This window comes from Doryrhamphus excisus, chromosome 10 (genome assembly GCF_030265055.1).
Source record: "Doryrhamphus excisus isolate RoL2022-K1 chromosome 10, RoL_Dexc_1.0, whole genome shotgun sequence".
NCBI lineage: Eukaryota > Metazoa > Chordata > Actinopteri > Syngnathiformes > Syngnathidae > Doryrhamphus > Doryrhamphus excisus.
In genome coordinates this window covers 11,849,653-11,862,360 of record NC_080475.1, presented here as the reverse complement: position 1 = coordinate 11,862,360, position 12,708 = coordinate 11,849,653, and the positions used below count along the sequence as shown (strand labels likewise).

Sequence of the window (12,708 nt, the reverse complement as noted above, 5' to 3'; positions counted from 1 at the left end):
TTGGGCATACATACAGATTCAGGGTGCACTAGTGTGTGTGTGTCATGGCTGCAGGTGACTTGAGTGACAGGTTCGAGGGGGCCAAAAAGGGGGGGTGGTTGGTAGTAAGGGGAAATGGGAGGATATGCAGGCAGAGGCGCGTCTCATCTTATCTGACAAGCACACTGCAGAACAGCAAAATCCCCTGCATAAGCCCCCTGGAGCTTTCCTCTGGGACATCATGCATGTGTGTGTGTGTGTGTGTGTCTAAAACATATACGGGTGCTTGCTTGTGTGTGTACATTAAGTGTGTATGTGCATGCATGAGATGTTGGTGAGAATCTCGTTACTGTGAGAGTAGCTTCCTATAATCTTCCTCAAATTCAATGCTGCATCAACGTTCAAGGTGATACGACAGGACAGGACAGCCCCCCCCCACACACAAACACACAAAAAACAAAACAATGGATGTACCTGAACCTTCCTAAGAATAAATTCAGAAGGACAAGGCAAGCGAGGACATTTTAGACAATTTTGGCATATCTTTCAAGGCACACAGAATATTGTGTTCTTTAGCTATATAAACACGGAACTTAGAACGTAGAAAGAAACCGAGAACCGACAAAACCAAACACCTACCTCTTTTTTGCAACTTGCTTCTAATGCACTTTTCTGGTCAAAAAAAAACACGGGGAACCTCACACACATGCATCAGGGGCCTGAGAAGCATCCAAAAATGGCATAAAAATGCCAGAGTTTGAAGGCGGTGATTTCTGGAAAAAAAACGTAAGGGGTTAGTATGTCGTTTTTTGTCGTTTTTTTCAACTTGCTAAAATGCGCTTTTCTGGTCAAAAAAACACAGGAAACCTCACACACACTCAACAGGGGCCCCGGAAGCATCCAAAAATGGCATAAAATGCCAGTGTTGGAAAGTGGTGATTTTTGACAAAAAACGTAAGGGGTTAGTATGTCGTTTTTTGTCATTTTTTCACCATGCTTCTAATGCACTTTTCTGGTCAAAAAAACACAGGAAACCTCACACACACTCAACAGGGGCCCCAGAAGCATCCAAAAATGGCATAAAATGCCAGAGTTTGAAAGTGGTGATTTTTGACAAAAAAAACATAAGGGGTTAGTATGTCGTTTTTTGTCAGTTTTTTCAACTTGCTTCTAATGCACTTTTCTGGTGAAAAAAACACAGGAAACCTCACACACACTCAACAGGGGCCTCAGAAGCATCCAAAAATGGCATAAAATGCCAGAGTTTGAAAGTGGTGATTTTTGACAAAAAAACGTAAGGGGTTAGTATGTCGTTTTTTGTCGCTTTTTCAACTTGCTTTGGATACACTTTTCTGGTAAAAAAAAACACGTGAAACCTCACACACACTCAACAGGGGCCACAGAAGCATTCAAAAATGGCATAAAATGCCAGAGTTTGAAGGTGGGGATTTTTGACAAAAAAATGTAAGGGGTTAGTATGTCGTTTTTTGTCGTTTTTTTCAACTTGCTAAAATGCGCTTTTCTGGTCAAAAAAACACGGGAAACCTCACACACACTCAACAGGGGCCCCAGAAGCATCCAAAAATGGCATAAAATGCCATAGTTTGAAAGTGGTGATTGTTGACAAAAAACGTAAGGGGTTAGTATGTCGTTTTTTGTCGTTTTTTTCAACTTGCTAAAATGCGCTTTTCTGGTCAAAAAAACACGGGAAACCTCACACACACTCAACAGGGGCCACAGAAGCATTCAAAAATGGCATAAAATGCCAGAGTTTGAAGGTGGGGATTTTTGACAAAAAAATGTAAGGGGTTAGTATGTCGTTTTTTGTCGTTTTTTTCAACTTGCTAAAATGCGCTTTTCTGGTCAAAAAAACACGGGAAACCTCACACACACTCAACAGGGGCCCCAGAAGCATCCAAAAATGGCATAAAATGCCATAGTTTGAAAGTGGTGATTGTTGACAAAAAACGTAAGGGGTTAGTATGTCGTTTTTTGTCGTTTTTTTCAACTTGCTAAAATGCGCTTTTCTGGTCAAAAAAACACGGGAAACCTCACACACACTCAACAGGGGCCCCAGAAGCATCCAAAACTGGCATAAAATGCCAGAGTTTGAGGGCGCTGATTTTTGACAAAAAACGTAAGGGGTTAGTATGTCGTTTTTTGTCGCTTTTTCAACTATGTCGTTTTTTGGTCGCTTTTTCAACTTGCTTTGGATACACTTTTCTGGTCAAAAAAACACGGGAAACCTCACACACACTCAACAGGGGCCCCAGAAGCATCCAAAAATGGCATAAAATGCCAGATTTTGAAGGCGGTGATTTTTGACAAAAAACATAAGGGGTTAGTATGTCATTTTTTTCAACTTGCTTCTAATGCACTTTTCTGGTCAAAAAACACGGGAAACCTCACACACACTCAACAGGGGCCCCAGAAGCATCCAAAAATGGCATAAAATGCCATAGTTTGAAAGTGGTGATTGTTGACAAAAAACCTAAGGGGTTAGTATGTCGTTTTTTGTCATTTTTTCAACTTGCTTTGAATAAACTTTTCTGGTCAAAAAAACACGGGAAACCTCACACACACTCAACAGGGGCCCCAGAAGCATCCAAAAATGGAAGAAAATGCCAGAGTTTGAAAGTGGTGATTTTTGACAAAAAACGTAAGGGGTTAGTATGTGGTTTTTTGTCATTTTTTTCAACTTGCTTCTAATGCACTTTTCTGGTCAAAAAAACACGGGGAACCTCACACACACTCAACAGGGGCCCCAGAAGCACCCAAAATGGCATAAAATGGGCCGCGGACATTTTTTATATGTTCAAGTGGGCCCTGAGTTGGTAGGAACCTCTGTATTATGAAGATTGTTTTCAAGAGATGATTTGTTTACCATCAAACTTTGCACATACCCTATTTTGAACTGTGCTGCTGTTGCTCTGACATTAAAAGCATCCCCGGTCAAAGGGTGCGCACATCAATTAGAGCATTATCTGCGCTTGTCACCAAAAATATGCTCATGTCTTTGAACCTTTACGAAACCCACAAATGACTGTTCCGTGACCTCGGTTTCAACCCATTTGTTATCATGCCCTCCATCGCAGGTGTTTAGCTTATTTACACATATCAAATGACACCTTTTAAAATGGAACTCTAGCTCCAACATACTCCAGAACCTCGTATAATATACCTCATGAGCAACAACAGGTGTGTAAATGCAGGTATAGCATGATTACAATCATAATATACAGTAACTACAGTGGAAACAAAAATGATGACCGCAAATAACAATAACAGCAAACACAAAAAGTGTGATGACAAACAACGGGACTTGGACTCTGATCAGATTCGAGTCACAAATTTGGACTGAATTAGACAACATCTTCAAAGACTTGCAACTCAAATTGAACTTTGACATCAATGACCCGGGACTTGACTCGGACTTTGGTTTGATGACTTAAAAACACAACATTTTCAGTCAGTGTGTTGAGTTAAATGTGTCCCCATTTAAAGAATAATATTGTTGTATGATTTCCATCAAAACAACACATTTCGGCCATATTGCATTGCATCTTTTAACGTCCAATCAGGTTTAAGAACTAAAAAGGGTGTGGCTTACATTTCTGTGAGTGACAGACTGCTCAAGAGTAGTCGAAAGTTATTTGTAAAATGAAAATACTATATCTTTAACGTCTTCGGAAGTTGTCGTACTATTTTGGTGTGACTAAATCAGGGGTGGGCAAACTTTTTGACTCGCGGGCCACATTGATTTAACAAACCGGGGGGGGGGGGGGGGGGGGGCAGACTAAATATTTTACACGTAACAGTCCACCTGGTATTATTGTATCTGTAAAAGTGTCACGCAATCTGCTATTATTTATTATTTATATTTATATTTAAATATTTTATATTTAAATATTTTTTATTTTATTATTATGATTATTATTATTATGATTATTATTATTATGATTATTATTATTATTATTGTGTCCCTTTTTTCAGGATCACTTTGTAAACAACAGACCACATCAAATAACAAAATTGATAAAACCATCAAAAGGTTGGCTCAAGCCATGATGCCAGGTTGTATGTCGAGTTTAAATGAAATACTTTGGAAAGAACGGACGGGCCGTATTCAAACACTTGGCGGGCCGGATGTGGCCCCCGGGCCGTAGTTTGCCCACCCCTGGACTAAATCTTGAATGCTACGTCAGCACTTTTTCTGTGACTAAGTCTTATCACACTGGTTTTATTTTAAAGAATAATACCATTCATTGTATTTGTTAAATTCAGTGGCGGAACTACCCCCAGTGGCCACCCCCACGGCTATGGAACAAATTTTGACAAACATGGCTCTGTGGTGCAGAACATTAGTTCAGCCGAACCGCTGTTTCCGCTTGGAAGAGTTTCAATGCAGCACACAACTTTCCATGGGAGACCAGAAGAGTGCTGCCTATTTTGGGGAGGACCTGTAAATAAAACTACATCTTGCATGAACTTTAAGTGGTAAGTAGGTTGGCCATGATTACTCTGGTCAGTTCCCAGTTCCGGTCAAGTTTTCTCACTATGTTGACTTTGACTTAAAGTGAACCAATTATGTTTTTTCCACTTTTCTGACCTAAAAATGTAGTTAGAATGTTGTATTTTTGTGTTAAATGATGCCAAAGTTTCAGATAATGAGGTTTGTGCATTTGGAAGTGAGTCCTGAAATAAGTTTGGGATGGTTCAAAAAGCTCGGTTTCAGGGGGCGTTGCAAAAACTGTTCCTTTGTGATGTCACAGAGGGGCAGACTTCCTTATACATTCATTCATTTTCTACCGCTTTTTTCCTCACAAGGGTAGCGGGTGCTGGAGCCTATCCCAGCTGTCTTTGGACGAGAGGCGGGGTACACCCTGGACTGGTGGCCAGCCAATCACAGGGCACATATAGACAAACAACCATTCACACTCACATTCATACCTATGGACAATTTGGAGTCGCCAATTAACCTAGCATGTTTTTGGAATGTGGGAGGAAACCGGAGTACCCGGAGAAAACCCACGCATGCACGGGGAGAACATGCAAACTCCACACAGAGATGGCCGAGTGTGGAATTGAACCCTGGTCTCCTAGCTGTGAGATCTGCGCGCTAACCACTAGTCCGCCGTGCCACCCTTTCTTATACATATATATATATAAACGCTCTGTTACGCTGTTTAGTTTCATCTGAGCAGATCCTTTAACATGCTCAAGGATACAATAGCTACCCGGCTCACTTATGTATAGAGTTTTGTGAGTTCCAACTGCCTGTGAACGTTACACGAGTCCCGAATGTACTAAATGGATTGATGGGATGTATATCATTGAATTTTACTGAATACACAATTTCTGGGGATTGTAAATGGGACAAGTAAATTTATACTTAATTGGATACACGTGTCTCATAACGCTAGCAAGACGGTTTCCGATTAAAGAACGCATATAAGAAAGAATGAATAAAATAAGCAAATGAAAGTTTGATGCAGGTACAGCCTTTTGCTTTCTATTTGCCTGAGAGAACAACTTGGAGTCTCATCTGTCCCCTCTGGCTATGTTGGAGGTAGGGGGGGGGGGGGGGGGGGGGGGGAGTCAATATTTCAAGAGCGCAGACATAGTTATTAAATATTTCAAACAAAGGAAACCCGGCATTGGTGCTCTGCTAGGAAATGATATGTAGCTTAGCATCGGTACCATATTGAACAAATACATGTTTGGTAAGGAGTTAGTACTTCATGTGTTTCCACATGAGGTAAAACCTATTGGGAGGGGGCGGGGGGGTAATGGCTTTTTTGGGTGTGGCGCTGACGGTTGTTACCGTAGCTCAGCGGACCCACCTTGAACCCAACGCAAGGTTAAATAAATGTCTACTTTGCCGCCGCAGTCTTCCACGCCGGAGACATGCATCATGCTGGCAGGTGCATAATAGCAGCTGGACGAGTACTTCCTGCTATATACTACTATGTACTTTGACCTTGTTTTTTTTTTATTGTATGGTATGACGGAAGACACCACTCCACTCCACTCCATCACCTTTGGCCCATTAGAGGACAGCTATAGAAATAGGACACCCCCGCTAGTGAGAAAATGTATCCTAGGAAGACAATGCAGCATTCCATTAAACCAAGGGTGTCCAAAGTGTAGCCAGAGCACCATTTTCGGCCCGGAGCTTGTCACCGGGCGGGGAATTGATATTTAGTGTCATCATTAGCCACGTTTACATGAGTTTTTCTCTTTCCGAAAGTAATGGTATACATGGAAAAGAATAATCCAATCATGTGTTTACATGCGCCGCTATAATCAACCAGAATAGTCAATGGGGCATACGCAGTAAAACGTAAACATCAACATCACGTGATACCGACTTCCTGGAATTTTTCTTTCACTTGTTGGAATAACTCCGTATTGCCAGTTTTCCGTTTGTCCAGTCTTGGAATTTAGTTTAAATAAAAAAGTGCCAGTGCCGATTTTTTTTGCTAATATTTTATAATTAAGAAGAATTATTTTAGTAGGACCAGGGATCGATTCCACCCTCGGCCATCTCTGTGTGGAGTTTGCATGTTTTCCCCCCGTGCATGCGTGGGTTTTCTCCGGGTACTCCGGTTTCCTCCCACATTCCAAAAACATGCTAGGTTAATTAGCGACTCCAAATTGTCCATAGGTATGAATGTGAGTGTGAATGGTTGTTTGTCTATATGTGCCCTGTGATTGGCTGGCCACCAGTCCAGGATGTACCCCGTATCTCGGCTGAAGACAGCTGGGATAGGCTCCAGCATACCAGCGACCCTCGTGAGGATAAGCGTTAGAAAATGAATGAATGAATGAACATTAGTAGAGCCCTCTAGACATGAACTAACACCCCTATAGTCAACTTTGCACTCGTATTCCCCAATATAGTAGACATAATGAGAGTTAGGGCTGCAAGGCGGTCGAGTGGTTAGCGCGCAGACCTCACAGCTAGGAGACTAGGGTTCAATTCCACCCTCGGCCATCTCTGTGTGGAGTTTGCATGTTCTCCCCGTGCATACGTGGGTTTTCTCCGGGTACTCCGGTTTCCTCCCACATTCCAAAAACATGCTAGGTTAATTAGCCGTTCCAAATTGTCCATAGGTATGAATGTGAGTGTGAATGGTTGTTTGTCTATATGTGCCCTGTGATTGGCTGGCCACCAGTCCAGGGTGTACCCCGTATCTCGGCTGAAGACAATAGGAAATAGGGGATAGTTTGTCGATATGTGCTCTGATGTACCCCGCCTCTTGCCCAATGGATTGATTATTAGAGCCCTCCAGAGATGAAATAACACCCCTATAGTGACCTCGACCTTGGTATTACCCAATATAATAGACTCACATGTTACTATTGTGAGAGTTTGTTGGTTGTTTGTTCTGCGATTTAGCTGGTTACCAGTCCAGGGTGTAACCCCGCCTCTCGCCCGAAGACAGCTGGGATAGGCTCCAGCACCCCCCATGACCCTCGTGAGGAAAAAGCGGTAGAAAATGAATGAATGAATGAAGAATTATTTTCTTTTTTAATAAAACTGGACTTATGAATGGCGTATAGAAGGGTTTTAGATTCGGTTCCACAGATGGCGCTAATGCACACGAAAGCTGCTTGCCAACCGCCAATAAACAACAGAAGAAGAAAAACACCACGAAGATACCTCAATCGGATTGGGGAAAGGAATATTCCACCCCTGGGAATCCCATTATATATTCATTCGGATTGGCACTTTTCTTTCGGAATGAGGTCTATACAAATGTTACATTCAAATAACCCGAATGGAATTGGATTATTTGGGTCCATGTAAACGTGGCTATTGACTGCATAATGCTGCTATGATGTCACACTATTTACCGTTCTACATAAACAACCCCTAAATCATATGTCGCCCGTCTAAATTGTAAGGTAGTCTACCATCTCTTTGTCCAAAGTGGGTCAAAGTGTAAAAAGCAGAGCACTTGGTGCTGAGGTGGGCTTGTGTGGTATGATAATAGAGGGGTTACAATCCAGGTCAAAATGGTTCTTGGGTGGGGAGGCTTCCAAAGAGAGACAAGACCTGGGATTACAGGACTGAATAGGTGAGATGACAGACAAAACACACCTGGGACTAAGCCCTCCCACAGGGCGGAAAACATGAAGTCAAGATGGGGAAAGATGCTGGCATTCTTCCTCCGTGGAGGAGAAACAGAATGAGAATGTGACAGCTTCATGAAGCCAGATGAGAGGATGAGGAGGGGATAAAGAGCAAGGCTGTTGTTTTTGGTGGTCGCCTTTCAGGGAAAAAAAAAAATCAGCAAAGGCAAAGCCAAATGTGATTAGAGAACAAAAGTGGCAAAGAAGCAGAGGGATGGGGAGCAGAAGAAGCGCTAACTACAAGGACAGGCCCTGCCTGGAGAAATACACACACGTCTCCAAATGATTTTTATTTGCTTTGTGTAGCAAAATTAAAAACGGGGGGACATGAAAAAAATAAACAAAATTGCTTTGTGTTAGATTATTTTTTTTGTATAAACATATAATCAAAAAATTATTATTATTATTATATTTTTAATCATGGAGAAAAAAATGTCATCAATATATAAAAAAATAAATAAAAAGACTAAATAATTGGCTAAATTTAAAACATCTTTTTTTATTAATACAAAAACACTTCAAATCTGAATTACTGCATTATTAATATTATAATTATGATTATGATTAATGTATTTTTTTATCAATATAAAAAATAAATAAATAATGGGCTAAAATTAAAATATATATTTTTAATTATTATTTTTTTAAAACACTTTTTCAAATCTAAATTACTGCATTATTATTATTATTATTATATATTTTTTAATGATGGAGGAAAAAAAATCATCAATATTAAAAAATAGAAATAAAATAAAAATTATATAAAAAAACTAAATAATTGACTAAATTTAAAACATGTTTTTCATTCATATTTAAAAAAACACTTTTTTAAATCTAAATTACTGTATTATTATTATTATTATTATTATTATTATTATTATTATTATTAATATATTTTTTTAATGATGAGAAAACATTTATCAATATAAACATTTTTTTAAAAAAGTAAATAATTTAAATTAGCATTTTTTCAAAAACACTTTCAAATTTAAATTACTGCATTATTAATATATATTTTTTAATGATGGAGAAAAAAATTATCAATATAAAAAATAAAAATAAAACGAAAATTATAAAACAAAATAAAAACTAAATAATTGACTAAATTTAAAACATGTTTTTTAATTCATATTTTTAAAACACTTTTTCAAATCTAAATTACTGTATTATTATTAATAATAATATATATATATATATATATATATATTTAATGGAGAAAACATTTTCATTAATATAACCAATTTTTTTAAGTAAATAATGGGCTAAATATATATATATAAAATATATATTTTTTTTAAATTAGTATTTTTTCAAAAACACTTTTTCAAATCTAAATTACTGTAGCAGGCAATTTGGAACATAATCACTTTCCTTTTTTTAATTAAAAATAAACAAAACAACTGGAGAAACAGCCAAAAACAAAGTGCCTTTCTGATGTTTTTTTTTTTTTAATAGCAATATATGCTTTCTATTGGCCAGAAACTATACTGAACATTGTACTTCACACTGCTTATCACAGCCAATCAGTGATTCCAATGCTCCGCTTCTACCTGCCCCAAATCAGGCATTGAAACACGCTCCTCATAATAACTCCTCCATGATTTAGAACAATCTGAACCACTCCAATGGCCAGGAAGATTATATTATAAATAATAAACATAATACCCAGACCAGCCATGTTTAGATCATTAGACCAGCTATGGAACCACAGTTGACACAAATCAATCATGTCCTTTGGAGAAACTTTAAACATGTTAAACCATAAGAATGCTGATATTGAACACACCTGCACACACCTTCAACGTCTCACACACGCCAAGACTACTTCCTCCATCAGTTAGCCATTAAATGACAACGGTCAGTATGAAAAGGACAAAGACACAGCAGACTAAGGAAAAGGTGTGTCTCACCTTTGTCCTCCTTCAGGATCCAGTCCCTTGTGTGTCGTCCCTTGTGTGTCGTCCCTCGTGCGTCGTCAGCTACTCAGACTCCCCCTGGCAGGTGTCGGCATGGCCAAATAGTCCATGGGGTAAAACGACGAGCCCCTCTTAAAACGCTCCACTCTCTCAGTCCTGGTAGGATTTCCAATAGAAAATGTGTGTGTGTGTGTGTATATGTGTGTGTGTGTGTGTGTATCGACACAACTCCAAGCGTGGTTTGGTTTCTCTGTCCTGCCGGGCAGAGAGGAGGGAAGGGAGGCAGTCAGGGGGTGGGACACCACACAGGGGATGCTTTCAACTCTTTCTCTCCACCTTTTTTATCTCCTCCATAGTCACAGTTGAGTTCTTTTAGCCTCCATTAAAAATTGGAATATTGTTTCTCATCACGTTTTACATTAAAAAAAACATAAAACTGACTAAAAAATGCTGTAATATGCATAATTTCAACTGACTTTTGCAGGTTTATGTAAGTAAACAATTCTACACTGACACAGACCTGCCAACATGTACAGACCATCACACTACCGCCACCATATTTTACCGTTGGTATGATGTTCTTTTACTGTTAATTTTACACCAAATTTTACATCTTCTAAATAGTTAAATTCCTCATCAAGCCACAAAAGGGATCATCGAGATGTTTAAGGACAAAATTTTGATGATTTTGGTCTCGGGACGGCGCCATGCAGGCTGTTTTTGACTAGTGTCTTTCCTATAGTGGAGTCATGAACACTGACCTAAACTGATAAAGGCTGTTTTCAACGGTCAGTTCAATGTCATCGTTAAAAACTAATTATGTAAATTACCTTGGAAAAGCGCAGAAACCTAGCAATGTACTTAGAAGCCGTGCGAGACACAAATCGGTACAACTCCAGACATTACGGACACGTCTGGAGCCTATACCAGCTGTCTGGTCACCCTGGACTGGTGGCCAGCCAATCACAGGGCACATATAGACAAACAACCATTCACACTCACATTCATACCTATGGACAATTTGGAGTCGCTAATTAACCTAGCATGTTTTTGGAATGTGGGAGGAAACCGGAGTGGTATTTTTTGTTGAGAAATTATATTTTGCCGAAACTTACTTACCTCAGCAAGAAGTCATCGTGTGTACTTTTGCTTTGTTTTAGTTTTATTGTACTGTTTTTAAACTTCTTTTTGTGCTCGTATGACAAGCAAAAAATGCAGTTTAAGAAGTACATTTTTATGTCAGTATTTTTTGTCCACTTCTTTTTAATCCTATACATGTCATCAGGCAAGTACTCTCCAAGCTTCATTATACAGTGGTTAACTTCTTTTTACACTTGACAGTTAAGTATATTAAAAACTATGTTGCGTGAACCTTTTGGAGTCGCCAATTAACCTAGCATGTTTTTGGAATGTGGGAGGAAACCGGAGTACCTGCAAACTCCACACAGAGGGTGGAATCAAACTGTGAGCTGTGAGGCCTGCGTTCTAATCACTCGTCCGCCGTGCAGCCTTGATAAATATATAAATATAGTATAAATTAAAGATTAACATAACATAAGTTCAATACTATTCTTCCTTGTGTTTTGTAAACATCAACTAGTCGAATAAAAAGTCTTAATTTTCGGCTTCAAGAGCCTGATTTCAAATGTTTGTATTTCCAGGCTCCTTAGCATGTAAACAAATAGCTTTTATCAACAGATCCCGAGACGCCTTAGGATCCTTTAACTGTTTACAAGGCATAAAAGCAGCGCTTATCTATGACACATTCAAACACACCTCTTCTAGCTGCCACGGTCCAGAGGTGAAGCCTCTCCTTCTGGGCTACCCTATCCTGAAAAGATCAACCTCCCTTCTCTTGCAGCTTCAGCCGGTTTAGAAATTTTGTTGCTCATAATTAATTCATCATTTATTGATTTGCACGCAGACATGTGATTCCTACTGCTTTTTATTACACAAACTAGCAAAGCAAGTGTGAGTGAAAGGCTAATCTCTTTTAAGACCGAGTGAAAATTTGCATTTATTTACATTTTGTACTGTTATAACTTAAAGCGGACCTATTATGCTAATTTTTTGACACTTTGTATTGAGTTGCGGACTCCTATAGAGCAGCTACATACAATAACCTGCACAGGAAACATCCCAGATCTTCCAGAATCTGCACCTATTCCAGCTGTATTTCCTTGGATTTGTGCTTCCCGCTTAAAAACGTTTGTATTTAATTTAGTCCACACATAGCCCGCCTCCGGGTACACCCACTCCGCTATGAGTGGTCACACGCCAAAACGGCTTCCTAACTACAGTAAACCTCGGATATATCGGATTCAATTGTTCCCACTGGTTTTGTCCGATATAAGCGAAATCCGTTATATGCGTATACCGGAAAATGTCCGTTTTACGCATATATCGGATTTATATCCGGTATATGCGTAAATCGGATTTTATCCGTTATAAAAAGGCACTTCCTTGACTATGTTTCCAATTTACCGGGACGCGCAGGCAAAGCTGCAAACACTGCAAATGACGTCGTATAGCGGCCTGTCACGATTCGGCGAATCGGAGCGCCACGATGCGGCCATCCGATATATGCGAGGGAAATTTAATGGAAATGCATTGGAACGGGACTGGAGATTTTGTCCGAAATAGGCAAAATCCGTTATAAAAAATCCGATATATG

At 39.4% G+C, this 12,708-nt stretch overlaps 1 protein-coding gene across 2 annotated transcripts in view; it reads right to left on the bottom strand.

Annotated features, from left to right (window-relative positions):
- Window positions 1–10,295, bottom strand: part of sema3b (sema domain, immunoglobulin domain (Ig), short basic domain, secreted, (semaphorin) 3B) — a 70,296-nt gene extending 60,001 nt beyond the window's left edge. The window contains exons 1-2 of one of the 2 annotated variants that reach the window (XM_058085218.1): window positions 10,029–10,295; window positions 619–752 (exon numbers count right to left, since the gene is read on the bottom strand). The gene's annotated coding sequence lies outside the window, so the exon portion shown is untranslated. The remainder of the gene's footprint in view (window positions 1–618; window positions 753–10,028) is intronic. The other variant, XM_058085220.1, reaches the window with a different exon arrangement.
- Window positions 10,296–12,708: the final 2,413 nt, after the last annotated feature.